We start from the raw sequence: 13,752 nt of genomic DNA, 5'->3' as shown, positions 1-13,752 counted from the left end.
GGCCTCATAGAATTAAGCAGCACCATCTGGCCTCTACAATTCCTGAATAACATTATCCCTCCCCTTCATACTAAAAAAGCCATGCATCCCTAAGAGTCAGCCCAGACTGCACAGGAAAGCCATCTCCAGATTTCTCAAAGATGCTGATGTTTCCCTCAAACATTCCACTGCCTTAGTGAATCACATCTGTACAACGTGGTACAGAGGAAGGCGGTTGGGCTTTGTAATTACTTGGCTCATGATTCAATACCGGCCCTGCTATTTACTGTGACATTAACTTTTCTGAGCTTCAGTTTTCTCAGAGTCAAATAAGGAGGCAAAAATACCTTGCACGGTTGCTTTTACAGTTCAAAAAACTCTAGCAAAGCAAGAGCCTGAATTTAATATTCAAAACAAGGAAAAGTCTCAGTAAAAGTTTTACTATGACAAATTCTGTTTACAAAACATCAACAGCAAGAACAAACAACTGTAGCACAATGCCTAAGACTTATACACTCTTCCCGTTCCTTATTCCTTTCCTGTCCTAAGGAGATGTCACATCTCCTCCTTTCCCATACCCACCATTCACCATTTAGACACAATCTACACACTCTGCCTGCAAATTTTACCTACCATCTTTTTCAAACATAGTAAAGGCAATAAGTAATGTCAGGGATGCCTTCCCTTTCTCTGCTGGTATCTCCCCGCTTTTCCACTGCAGGACAATATACCCATTTTGTACTAAAGGTTTGTCCTATTTTTTAAACAAACTGAAATAAGGAAATTAAGATATGGTTAGGACTTGCACAAATGGCATAAGCTTATATGTAGTACATATTGTAGAAAACAAATCATGTTTTTCCTGGCTAAGAAATAGATAATAGGGGCGCCTGGGTGACTCAGTCGGTTCATCGTCTGACTTCAGCTCGAGTCATGATCTCCTGGTTCGTGGGTTCCAGCCATGCATCAGGCTCTGCGCTGACTCTCAGAGCCTGGAGCCTGCTTTGGACTCTATGATTCCTTCTCCCTCTGCCCCTCCCTGCTCATTCCCGGTCTCTCTCAGTCTTTCAAAAATAAATAAACATTAAAAAAAAAGTTTTAAAATAAAAAACATAGATAATATTAAGATTTTTAAAAATTAAGAGTTTTATTCTCATAGAATTATTAATTCCAATGGAGGCTTTTTCAAAATAATATAAATAATTCATGCTGGGTTTTTTAATCCTATCAATGTCACACTAAGAATAGAAAAGTGTAATGTCAACGATGGCCTGAAGTTATGAAATAGCCAATTCTCTATTTCTTTCACTTTGTTCTCTAGTTGAGGTTCTCTTTAAATAAGGATCAGGGTCAGCAAACTGGTCTGGGAAAATTGGGCCCACCACCTGTTTTTGTCAAGTTTCCCTGAGCACATTCACATCCCTTGGTACGTAATATCCATGGCTGCTCTTAGGCTACAGAAACAGAGCTGAGCGGTTTTTACAAAGATGATCTATCCCTTCTGGAAAGCACAAATTATTTACTATCTGGCTTTATACAGAAAAAGATTGCCAATCTCTAACAGAGATCAGGAGGAATGCCATGGATAACCTTGCTCAAATTCACGTTAGCACGATGTAGACCTTTCTTTGTTTAGGAAATAAAACCCGAGATAAAATGGTCAGATTTCTTGTTTTCTTCTTTTTATTTCTAACATTATGAATCTGTGGGAATGAAGAGTCACCTTGCTAAGGGGGAACCAAAATGGTGTCTTCTCTAACACTCACAACTAAAATTACAGGTATTATAAGGGCACCTGAGTGGCTCAGTCGGTTAAGCATCCAGCTCTCAGTTTTGGCTCAGGTCATGATCTCACGGTTCATGAGTTCAAGCCCCACATCAAGCACTGTCAGCATGGAGGCTGCTTAGGATTCTCTCTTCTCTCTCTCTCTCTCTCTCTCTCTCTCTCTCTCCTCTGCACTTCCCCTACTTGTGTCCTCCCTCCCACTCTCTCACTCTCTCAAAATAAACTTTAAAAAATAAAATTTAAATAAATAAATAAATAAAAATAAAATTATAAGTATTATAGATCATGTCTTCCAACAGACTAAAAAGTTACCTTAAACATTTATTTTCTATACGAAATATTATATTTGAAAACTAGGCATAAATGGCCAATTCTATAAAATTTCTAAAGCACACTCAAAGCTGTAAAACACAACTTGCCCTTTTGGGATTGCCACAAGTAATCCAGGCAACCTCAGATTAAAAACTCTACTACCTGGGTTTCAGCCTCCTCCCTTTCCAGCCCAAGTTCTGGAATTTAATATAAGACCTAAGGCAAGCCATTTTCAAGTTTCAGCACTGCAATAATCAAGCAGAGAAGCTGATCACACATACTGTTTTGCTACAAGAGGACTTCAGCAATTTATGGAAAATGCTTATCCCCATTCTCATCAGTTATGCTTGGCAATTTACTAGTCAGATTCTCAATATGTGAAGAATCTATAAAAACATTGAAGCAGGGCCCTGTCACTTTGATTTTCCTGGATGAACTTGGGTTCTAGTGTCTTTTTTTTTTTTTTTTTTTGTAGGGAGGGTGATCTTGTTCTTTCCATGGTCATCATTTTGTCAATCTCTTAGAAATTCTAAATCACATTTTGATTTCTAGGTAGATGTCACTGGTGCTTATCTCATTTTCACAAGTACTGGAACAGATGCATCTCCTGAATTCAAAGCAACTTGCTCTTATCATCATTTGCTATGCCTTTTCCTACTCCCTTAATAATTCAGTTCCTCTCTGGCCTCCACAGAGAATAAAATAAAAATATTATTTTCAGTAATATTTGAGAAAAGCATCTGTAAAGCAGAGATTATTACTCAACAAGTCAAAATCCACACCTAACACTGACTAGAGACAACATCCCTGGTTTTTATTGTAAACTGATTAATGAATGAACTGATTCAACTCAGACACTTGGAAGCTTCAGTTGTTTGGACAGTGGTCCCTCACATGAGTGGCAGAAAGCTCTCTGTTTTAAGGAGAAATTTTCGCCCCTATAACGCAGCCCCATTCCACCTTGCAGCCTCTGCGAGGATGCTGCCCACTGCTGTCCAGTTCAATCACACTGTTGAGATTCCAGGAGCACCATGACCTATGACGTCCTTCCTCATTCCTTCAAACCCCCACAGCCCTTATGCACTGTACTCCCTCTCTGGGTTTCTCTTCATCCTTCCCCATGTTACCTGTTCTTCAAATGTCAGCATTGCCATAATGCTCTCTCTGACCGCCCTAGTCCGTACCACTGTCTGTCAAAGTCCTATAGCACTATTTCTTCTATTTCCCAGACAACACACAGCTACTTTACAACCCAACTATTTTCCTGTATGTTGTCCTATCTCCCCCAACCAAATTAAAGGCTCTTGGAAGACCAAGGATGTGCCTTTTCTTCCCTTCCATTTTCCTACTGTGCACACATCATCTGCTGCCCACACGCTATGCTCAGTAAATGATGGCTGATTCATTCCTAGGCGTATTTACCTGATGAGTGCACCCCCGATCTCATCTGTCTTACGTGGAGATACAGCAAAGATGTCTGAACAATTGATACTGGTATTGATGTCCGACATTGATGTTTTGACATCGGGCTTAATTACAACTATTGTGATGCTTTCCAATAGACTAAGAAGTTACCTGAAATACTGCTTTGCTACCCTGAACACTATAAAAGCTATGAATGAATGGCCAATTCTATATAAAATTTTAAAGCACACTTAAACTCTTTTTTAAAAAGGCAGGTAGGTATTAGAACAAAGAAAATTACAGTCTATACATTGTGTAAAATTTAGATATAAATATGCTGATTGCAGCATTCAAGATTCCCCTCCCCCAAGCCAAAAGAGTAAGTTCTCAAAATATAGTTTTTAAGGTTAAAAAATTTTCAAAACATTTCCAAGTACATGTTCTTTTTCAAGACAATACAAGATCTATTTCTTATCAAGCATATAGGATAATAGTCCCAAATAAGAACATCTGGAACTAAAGAGAACACAGTGGGGGAAGAGGAGACTGAAAGTATAAAATAGTATTTTATATGAGTTGAAATTTTTAGAAAATAGACAAAGGTATGATGAAACAAGAGCTAAAAAATAAAGTAATAAATTTATGTTTTTAATTTTTTTTAATTTTTTTTTTTGAGAGAGAGAGAGAGTTTGTGTGTGCCCCTGATATGAAGCCCGACACAGGGCTTGATCCCACGACCCTGGGATCATGACTTAGGCCAAAACCAAGAGTGGGATGCTCAACCAACTGAGCCACCCAAGTACCCCAAATTTAAGTTTTAGAAAAAGGAAGGTTGAGGATATGTACTGGTGTTATGTTATTAGAGAAAATAGAGCAGTGTTATCAAAAACCTTAAACCTGTCAAGAATACTGAGTAATTAAAAATTTCCTTAAAAAGATACAATTATATTTTAATCATATAGATATTCTTAGCATTTTTTATTTGCAGTAATAAAATATTCAAAGCAACCCCAAAACCCAAGAATAAGAGATTTGGGTGCTTTGTGTAATAAAAACATTAAGGGGCACCTGAGCACCTCAGTCAGTTAAGCACTTGACCACAGCCCCACTGACAGCTGCTCACTGCCGTCAGCACAGAGGCCAGTTGGAATCCTCTGCCGGCACCCCCACCTCGTCTGCCTTTCCCTTGCTTGCACACATTGTCTGTCAAAAATAAATAAACATTAAAAATTAAAAGAAACATTAAAATTTATTTACTTTTACAGACTACTATGAGGCAATGCTTATACCTAAGTAGGAATTCTTAAACCATAGGATGGTAAGAATATTTTATTTCTGTCTGTGCACCTTTATGTAATTTCTAACATAAGCCTCTATTTTTTTCATGAGCCAGGACTAGCAGGTGGGGAGGAAAAAGTCAGCTATCTCAACGCACTGAACATTATTGCAGTTCATCTGTTCAATGTCCCCTCTCCATTATGTGATTACTGACTCTCTTTTATCCTCATTCTCAATTTCCATACCCCCTTCCTACTTCACAGTTGTTCTAATGAATTTACTGTGTGTCTTTCAGTTATGGTATGTTCTTCTAAAAATTTTATTGTTCTTTGTGTGTCTATATTTAATAAATGTTATTGGGTTACCTATTTCATACTATTCTTTTTCTCCTGAGCATTATACTTCAAGGTGGACCCATAAAGCTTTGTGTGTATGTATATATGTATATTCCCTAAACACTTAACATATATATTATATAAGCAATATCACATTTGACTCTGGCACGGTATTATGCTTCTATATTCCACAACCACAAATTACGTTTCCTATTTTCTGTTTTTTTTTTAATGTTTATTTATTTTTGAGAGAAAGAGACAGAGTGTGAGAGGAGAGGGACAGAGAGAGAGGGAGACACAGAATCGGAATCAGGCTCCAGGCTCTGAGCTGTCAGCACAGAGCCTGACGTGGGGCTCAAACTCACGAACCGTGAGATCATAACCTGAGCTGAAGTCGGACACTCAACCAAGTGAGCCACCCAGGTGTGCAGACTTTTCCTATTTTCTAACATGACCGGTAGATAAGAAGAAATACCAGCTTTAGGGGCTCCTGGGTTCAGTTGGTTGAGCGACTGACTTCAGCTGGAGTCACGATGTCATGGTTGGTGGGATCCAGCCCTGCACTGGGCTTCCTGCTGACAGCATGGAGCCTGCTTGTGGTTTTTTCTTTCCCTTTGCTCCTCCCCGGCTTTAAAATAAATGGATCACAATGCTGAGGGTTTAGGTGATTCAACATCATTTGGAGTTTGAACATTTCAATAAACAACAACAAAAAAAATCAGGCAGTTAAAATTGTTCTTTCACACATCTCGTGGAGGAAAATAGAAAAGGGGTTATGAAGTTCCTATTAATACACAAGAAACGTGATTTGAGGCTTAATAGGATGGCTTTCTTATTTAGACAATTTACACTAAATAGTATTTCATCTTTTGGAATGAGAAGTAGCCTGTAATATCAATCTCCTATTATAAGTAATCTAAGATAGTGGTTTAAAACCCCATTGGGACAAATAGCATAATACCTCAATACACTGATTATTGTGGCATGTAGGGACCTCTATCATGTTTTCAAGGTGAACCTGAATGACAGAAAAAGAGAAACACTCAGAATAATCCATGCCCCCATATTCTGGTCTGTAATACTCCAAAGACACTTCACTGCACTGAGATATCAGCTAACAAATGTCCTTTTAAAAAGCTCATGTTACCCTACCAGGTGATGCCAGCGGATTAGTCATTTACAGGGTAGGTTATGTCAACTTACGCTGAGTGATTCTTTTTCAAATTTTTTCAATTGTTTATTTATTTTTGAGAGACAGAGAGAGACCAGGAGCATGACCAGGGGAGGGGCAAAGAGAGAGGGAGACACAGAATCTGAAGCAGGCTCCAGGCTCTGAGATGTCAGCACAGAGCCCACCACAGGGCTTGAATTCACAAACGGTGAGATCATGACCTGAGCTGAAGCCGGATGCCCAAATGACTGAGCCACCCAGGCGCCCCTGGCCTGCATGATGCTAAAGGTTTTGATAATTTAGAGGAGCATGTTTCCTTCCTTCAGTTAAAGATAGCAGTATCTACGGACACCTGGGTGGGTCAGTTGGTTGAGCCTCCAACTCTCGATTTCAGTTTAGGTCATAATCTCAAGATTGGTAGGATTGAGCCCCATGTCAGTCTCTGCACTAACAGCTCAGAGCCTGCTTGGGATTCTCTCTCTCCTTTTCCTTCTGTCCTCCCCCACCCACAGATGCAATCTCTCTCTCTCAAAATAAACTTTAAAATATTTTTAAATCTTTAAAAAAAAAAAAAAAGACAACAGTATCTATTTAGTTGTACAGAGCTCAAATCCTAATCATCACTCCTGACACTTCTTCCTCCCATCCTTCATTCACATCCAACCTACCACGTAAGGTGGATTTTATCTCACAAATCTTTCCACTTTCCCCCATCCACTCCGACTTTTACCATGACTCCATGATCTGTCCTTCCCTCACCACACCACACCACATCTTTTCAGTACACAAAGCAAAACACATGACCCTAGAAACTTCCATGAATTCTATATGCTCCAAGATAAACCAAACTACCCCTCACTGTGGAGTCTCTCCTCAGGCGCACGTGGCATGATAAAGCCCCTGCCCACCATTGGTACCATCCTGGTTTTCTCTAAGTCTCTAATAAGGTAGATGGACATTCCCTTCCTTGGATCTTTGAGCATGTCCACCCTTGACCTCACATTCTCTTCCTGTCTCTCCGCCCCTCAATCCCTCCCATGCTTCCTTCAGCTTCAGTCTTCAGCCTTGTGTTACATCATCCTGACCCCTCCCTTGTCCATTCTTATTTCAGAGATGTATGTGACACATTTGGTCTCTACAATGCTTGTTGAGAAGGTGCTTTGTGTTTGTGTCTCTTTCTCCCAAGAGACTATCACTGCATGAAGTCAAGGTTCTTATCTAATGTGTAGCATATAATAGGTCCTTAATAAATGAGAGTTCAGTAAATGAACAGAGGGATGAAAATTAGTGAATGAAAAGTCTGGAATAGAGCATGGGAAGTCTGTGAAGGTCAAATAGCAACAGGAAAAAGAAGACTGAGATTTCAAAGGATTAAGCAAGTCTTTCTTTTAACCTCTGATAATCAAGAACAAATACTTCCTCAGGTTTTATGAAGTAACATTACAGAATTGGTAAAAGAACAAGTTTTAGAGTTCTATAACCAGTAGTTACAAATCAAGGAAATTGGACAGATTTTGTTGGCAAACTCTATAAAAACATCCTGGTAAAATGTAAAATCACTCTTTTATTTTTACTATAATTGACAAGTATTTCTATTTCATCTCATAAAATCCACCCTTAATACTGAAAGCATTCACTTTCTACTTAATGAATTTCACTGTTTTGTGTAAGCTAAAAATGCATGTATTACTTTAATTGTTACCAAAAATAAAGATATTTTAGACTATTAAAAACATTAATTAGCCTTGGGGCACCTGGGTGGCTTAGTTGGTTGAGGATCTGACCCTTGATTTCAGTTCAGGTCATGATCCCAGTTTTGTGGGGTAGAGCCCAAAACAGGGCTCTGTGCTGAGCATGGAGCCTGTTTAAGATTCTCTCTCCCTCTCTCTCTGCCCCTCTCTCACGTGTTCTTTCTCAATAAATAAATAAATAAACAAACAAAGAAACAAACACAAGCTTTTGGATGTGAGCATCATTTATGCCCTGAAAATTATAACAATATTTAACTACATTAAATGGAATTCAAAAAAAATTTTTTAATGTTTATTTATTTTGGAGAGAGAGACAGACCATGAGTTGACAAGGGGCAGAGAGAGAGACAAGGAGGCACAAAATCTAAAGCAGGCTCTAAGCTCTAGCTGTCAGTACAGAGCCCGATGCGGGGCTTGAACTCATGGACTGAGAGATCATGACCTGAGCTGAAGTCAGATGCTTAACCAACTAAGGCACCCAGGTGCTCCAAATGTAGTTTATCACTGAGGGCACAAAGAGCTAATAACATTTCCAGCAAGGATTTCTCATTCAGTCTGAAACACAGTATAAGAGATCCTGTTACACATCCTTGTTTCAGTAACCAAAATAGAACTCATTTGATTAGGGTAGAATTATCAGAAATGAAATCAAATATATGCAGTTTGATGGAGAAGCCAAAAACAGAAGCACTCATTATCTAGATTTCCAGATGCAAAACAAATTGTATGTGTCACAGTCATTTCACCTTCAAAGGATGGAAACCTGTCTCAAAGTAACTTCAATAACAGGCCCGCTATCTCCTTAGGGGCACCTGGGTGACTCAATCAAGTTAAACGACCTACTCTTGACTTTGGCTCAGGTCATGATCTCACAGTTCCTGGGTTCAAGCCCCAAGTCAGGCTCTGTGCTGACAGCATGGAGCTTGCTTTGGATTCTCTCTTCCCCTTTCCCACTCACACATGTTCTCTCCCTTTCTCTTTCTCTGTCTCTCTCTCCGATGAACGTTAAGAAAAAAATAAAAAAGGAAGTCCACTATGTTCTTCAATACTGATAGCAATTTCCTAAAGGACTCTAGTCTTTCCTGAGCAGATGAACACTACCACCTCCCATCACTGTTGTGGCTCCATCACACTGGCTCATGCTCCCACCCCTCTAGCAGGGGAAAAGGGGCCACATGATTGACAGTCCAATCACAATCAAGCAGAATTACACAAGCTAAACTCACACAGGCAAAAGAATGTAGGTCAGGCAAAAGATTCAAATGTTACCTACAAACATTAAATTCCATAATTAAGCAGATAACTCTTCATCTTTGAAAATAAGTAAGCAGGACCACTGGAATTAGGAACAAATTCATAATTTTACTGCCAGTTTTCAAAACACAAGTTAATGCTCATGCATCTGCCAGGTTGCTTCAAGTAACTGATGGCTTCTTAAGAGATAAGAAAGTGCAGTAATAACAGGACTCCTGCTTCTAAGTAGCTTCCCTGCCAAGTAATATATAAAATTTAAGCAACCTGAGTCCCCAACTAAGCAGACTCTTTCCTTCCCCACGTCCCTCTCCCACTTCCAACTCAGAGGACAAGAAAGAGGGTCCATTTTAAGGATCCAATGAGATTTACAATTTCATTCCTTTCTTACAAATAAAAACATCTACAAGTGACATCATTTGATCCTCTTACCCAAAATCTCCCCCTGCTGGCTTTGACTAATCAAGAGGCTAAAATCACAAGGCAAAAAACTGATGATGGCTCTATACAAAAGGTAGCCAGAAACACAAGTTCCTGGTCCAACAGTTTGCAAGGATTGAGTCCTAGCAAGATAGACATTAAAATCTTACATAATGTAATCATAAAGGTAATATCCCATCATTTTTTGCTGTGCTCCATGGGTCATATTCAAGTCAACGGACATGTTCAGATTCAAAAAGAAGGGAATTCACAAGGTCAAGAGCTCCAGGGGGTGGAGAGAAGCAGGATCCACTTTAGAATGTGTCTGCCACAGGCAGTGAAAAAAAAGTAGAAATTTAGAAACACCTTTTACTCATCTTTCATAATAATGATTATACTAACACTGTCAAACTTAAAATACACACTTGGAAAACTAGTAACCCCAACCTAATGGCTCCTGTATCTTTTTATGATCTTAAAACACTTTTAAAAATAGCTTTCACGGAGGAGAAATACTTTGCAAACACCAACATTTGCTTCGATTTCGATTATTTAATTACTGTCTGCCACATATAAGGAAATTAAAAATTTAAATATTGATTGAAAAACCTTAGGTGCAACATAAGGTAGGTATATTTAATAAATCAACATTGAAAATAGCTTGTTTTGTTCTTTTTATTCTTTTACTTTAAATTTTAATGAGCGTGTACCATTTTTGTTAAAAAAAATTCCCAAATTATGTCTGTATCATCATTAAACCATTTAGCCTTATCATCATTATGCTCTGTATAAGAGTATTATAAACAGTTATTTCACCAATATTCATACATTTTATACAGCATTTGACAGTTACCAAGACTCACAAACTTGTTTTTACTCAGTTTTACCCAAAATGAATATTTAAAATTACTGTAAGAAATCCCATGGCAAAAAAGCTAAGAAAAACAAAGAGATTAGAACTATACATGACTGTTTTGGGATCACTAAAAACAGCCACTGTTATAACATATTACAGAAATCCTAATTAATTATCAAGATTCCTTGATAAGGAAACATAGCAAAGCTACTAACATGAAAATTCAGCAGTCCTGAACAGTCAAAGTTAACCTACAGGGAGTAAAAGTTTAAGAAACAGTTTTCATACTATGAAAACACACAAATTATTACTTTTGAATCTTATCCAAACTTTAAATGTTTATGTAATGGTTGGTAAATTTTAATAGATGTCTCACTACAGAATGGAACAGAATAGCTGGTATAGACCTTGAGACAGAAGTGAAAGCTCAAAGTGACAGTATATATAAATATACTTTCCATGTGTTTTTATGTATTTTGCTAACTGGGAAGGATTCTGAAGCCAAGATGGGTAATTATCATCTCAACACATCTTAAAGTAGTATTTTCCAACTTTTAAAGTATTTTTGGAAAATTATCATCTTTGGCATATATGTTCACATATCTACACTCAAGTACATACATGGATGCCATTATATAGATGTATATACATACATGCATACATATAATGTTTTGTGGCAGACATAACATTCCGTGCTATTAAATTATTTAATAAAAATTCTCATGCTAGAATTCTTTAGTTATGAGTACGATTATAAAGTCTCCTTGCCTCTATTTGTTTTGTATTTGGGCTATAAAAAATGATGATAAGGGCACCTGTGTGGCTCAGTTGGTTTAGTTTCCGACTTCTGGTCAGGTCATGATCTCGCAGTTCACAATTTTGAGCCCCATGTAGGACTCTGTGCTGACAGCTCGGAGCCTGGAGCCTGCTTCAGATTCTGTGTCTCCCTCTCTCTTTGACCCTCCCACACTTGCTCTCTCTCTCTCTGTCTCTCTCAAAAATAAAATAAAAACATTAAACAAACTTTTAAAAAAATTACCATAAACTTAGCGGCTTAAAAACATTTTACATTCCTGGAGGTCAGAAGTATGAAACTGATACCAGTCTTAATGGGCTAAAAATCAAGATGTCAGGGCGCTCCTGGGTGGCTCAGATGGTTGAATGTCTGACTTGATTTTGGCTCAGGTGGTGATCTCACCATTTGTGGGACTGACCCCTGAGTAAGGCTCCAGGCTGACAGCATGGAGTTTGCTCAAGATTCTCTTTCTCTCTCTCTCTCTCTCTGTCTCTCTCTCTGGCCCTCCCCAGGTCATGCTCTCTCTCTCCCTCTCTCGAAATACATAAACTTAAAAAAAAAAAAAAGATGTCAGCCCACCATATTCTTTTGCAGAAGCTCTAGGAGACAGTAGATCTTCCTTGTATTTTCTAATTTCTAGAGGCTACCTATATTCCTTAGATTTTGGCACCATCCCCCATTTTCAAGCCCACAGTGTCTTGAAATTGCCTTAGTATACCCTAAGAACTTTCCATGAAGTACAGTGCTTTATCCAGAATAATTCCTTCTATAGCTCTTTTTAATTTTTTTTTAATGTTTTATATTTTTTTGAGAGTGAGAGACAGAGTGTGAGTGGGGGAGGGGCAGAGAGAGAGGGAGACACAGAATTCGAAGCAGGCTCCAGGCTCTGAGCTGTCAGCACAGAGCCCAACACAGGGATTGAACCCATCAACTCTGAGATCATCATGACCTGAGTCGAAGTCTGAGCCTTAACCGATGAGCCACCCAGGCGCCCCTCTTCTACAGCTCTTTATGAATGAAGCTTCTAATTTGAATATTCAAGGGAAGGCAGTTTTGAGGACCCTTGTGATAAATCATCTTTATGAGGCCAGTGTTCTTGGGAGTGGGGAGACATCCTTTAATTCGAGGAAATGAGCTAGGTAGACATGTCGAGGTAAAAGTGCCAATAGCCATGTATGGGATGATGAACCCAGCATCCAAAGAGCTATTGAGAAAAAGCTTTTGTTTTGCTGAGATTAAAATGTTTTAAATTTCCCAGGGAGGGACTGGAAAACCTAATCTTAAAGGAGAGGCAGATTTAGATTGGCTGTAAGGAGACAAGGAACTGAATTAGTTGTAGAAATTGTCTCTTAAGAGCATAATCTCTTGGGGCGCCTGGGTGGCGCAGTCGGTTAAGCGTCCGACTTCGGCCAGGTCACGATCTCGCGGTCCGTGAGTTCGAGCCCCGCGTCGGGCTCTGGGCTGATGGCTCAGAGCTTGGAGCCTGCTTCCGATTCTGTGTCTCCCTCTCTCTCTGCCCCTCCCCCGTTCATGCTCTGTCTCTCTCTGTCCCAAAAATAAATAAACGTTGGAAAAAAAAAAATTAAAAAAAAAAAAAAAGAGCATAATCTCTTATATCACCATGGGAGCAGGGTAAAGCTTGCGAGTCTGAAACGGGACTTAATTTACTTTTTCCAAGAGATAGCACACACTGGAGAGAATGATGAAACTTGTTGGTATTAGAATCTACCTCCACTTAACACCAGCACTGTGAAAAGGCAGAACCTGAAAAATCTACAATAAACTAGAACAGAGTTTCAAAGTCAGAAACAATAAAGACACCTCAAAGCCTGGAGATAAGTGATAGGCTAGTACATTTAAGAAGATACAACTATTAGTGTGATGGGTGGATCCACAGGCTGCAATAAAGCAAGAAGAGTATTTTGATTATGTTCCTATTTTCACGTGGCCAAAAATTTAAGTGCTTATATCATGCTTTGGGTTAAAAGATTATTACTTAACACTTTAATATCAGAGAGAAACATACTAAGAAGCTTTTTAAAAGCTATTAAAAATTTAGGATATGGTCTTAACTTCGCAGGATGTGAGAAAAAGCAATGAAGTAAATGGAAATTTATCTACACATTCACATACATTTTACACAGAGGTACTATGTAGAAGGTAGAATTAGGGAAATGTGTTATCCAAGACTGACACATTTCTACAGACACTACTGACACATACTAAAAACTGCGAAGTTGTCTCAGCCTCTACCAAGTGTCAGGGAGGAAAATCATGCCTCAGAGGTAAAAGGAAGGGCTGGATGAATTGCCTGTGAAGTCTGGTCAGCTGCCCAAGGGTCCCAGTTAGGTCTGTGTGGGGTCATTCTTTGCTGAGCCTGATCAAGTATCCCCTAGAAGGAACAGAGAAGCTT

The sequence above is a fragment of the Prionailurus bengalensis genome, chromosome A1 (assembly GCF_016509475.1).
Source record: "Prionailurus bengalensis isolate Pbe53 chromosome A1, Fcat_Pben_1.1_paternal_pri, whole genome shotgun sequence".
Classification (NCBI taxonomy): Eukaryota; Metazoa; Chordata; class Mammalia; order Carnivora; family Felidae; genus Prionailurus; species Prionailurus bengalensis.
Note: the sequence above shows the minus strand (reverse complement) of the source record.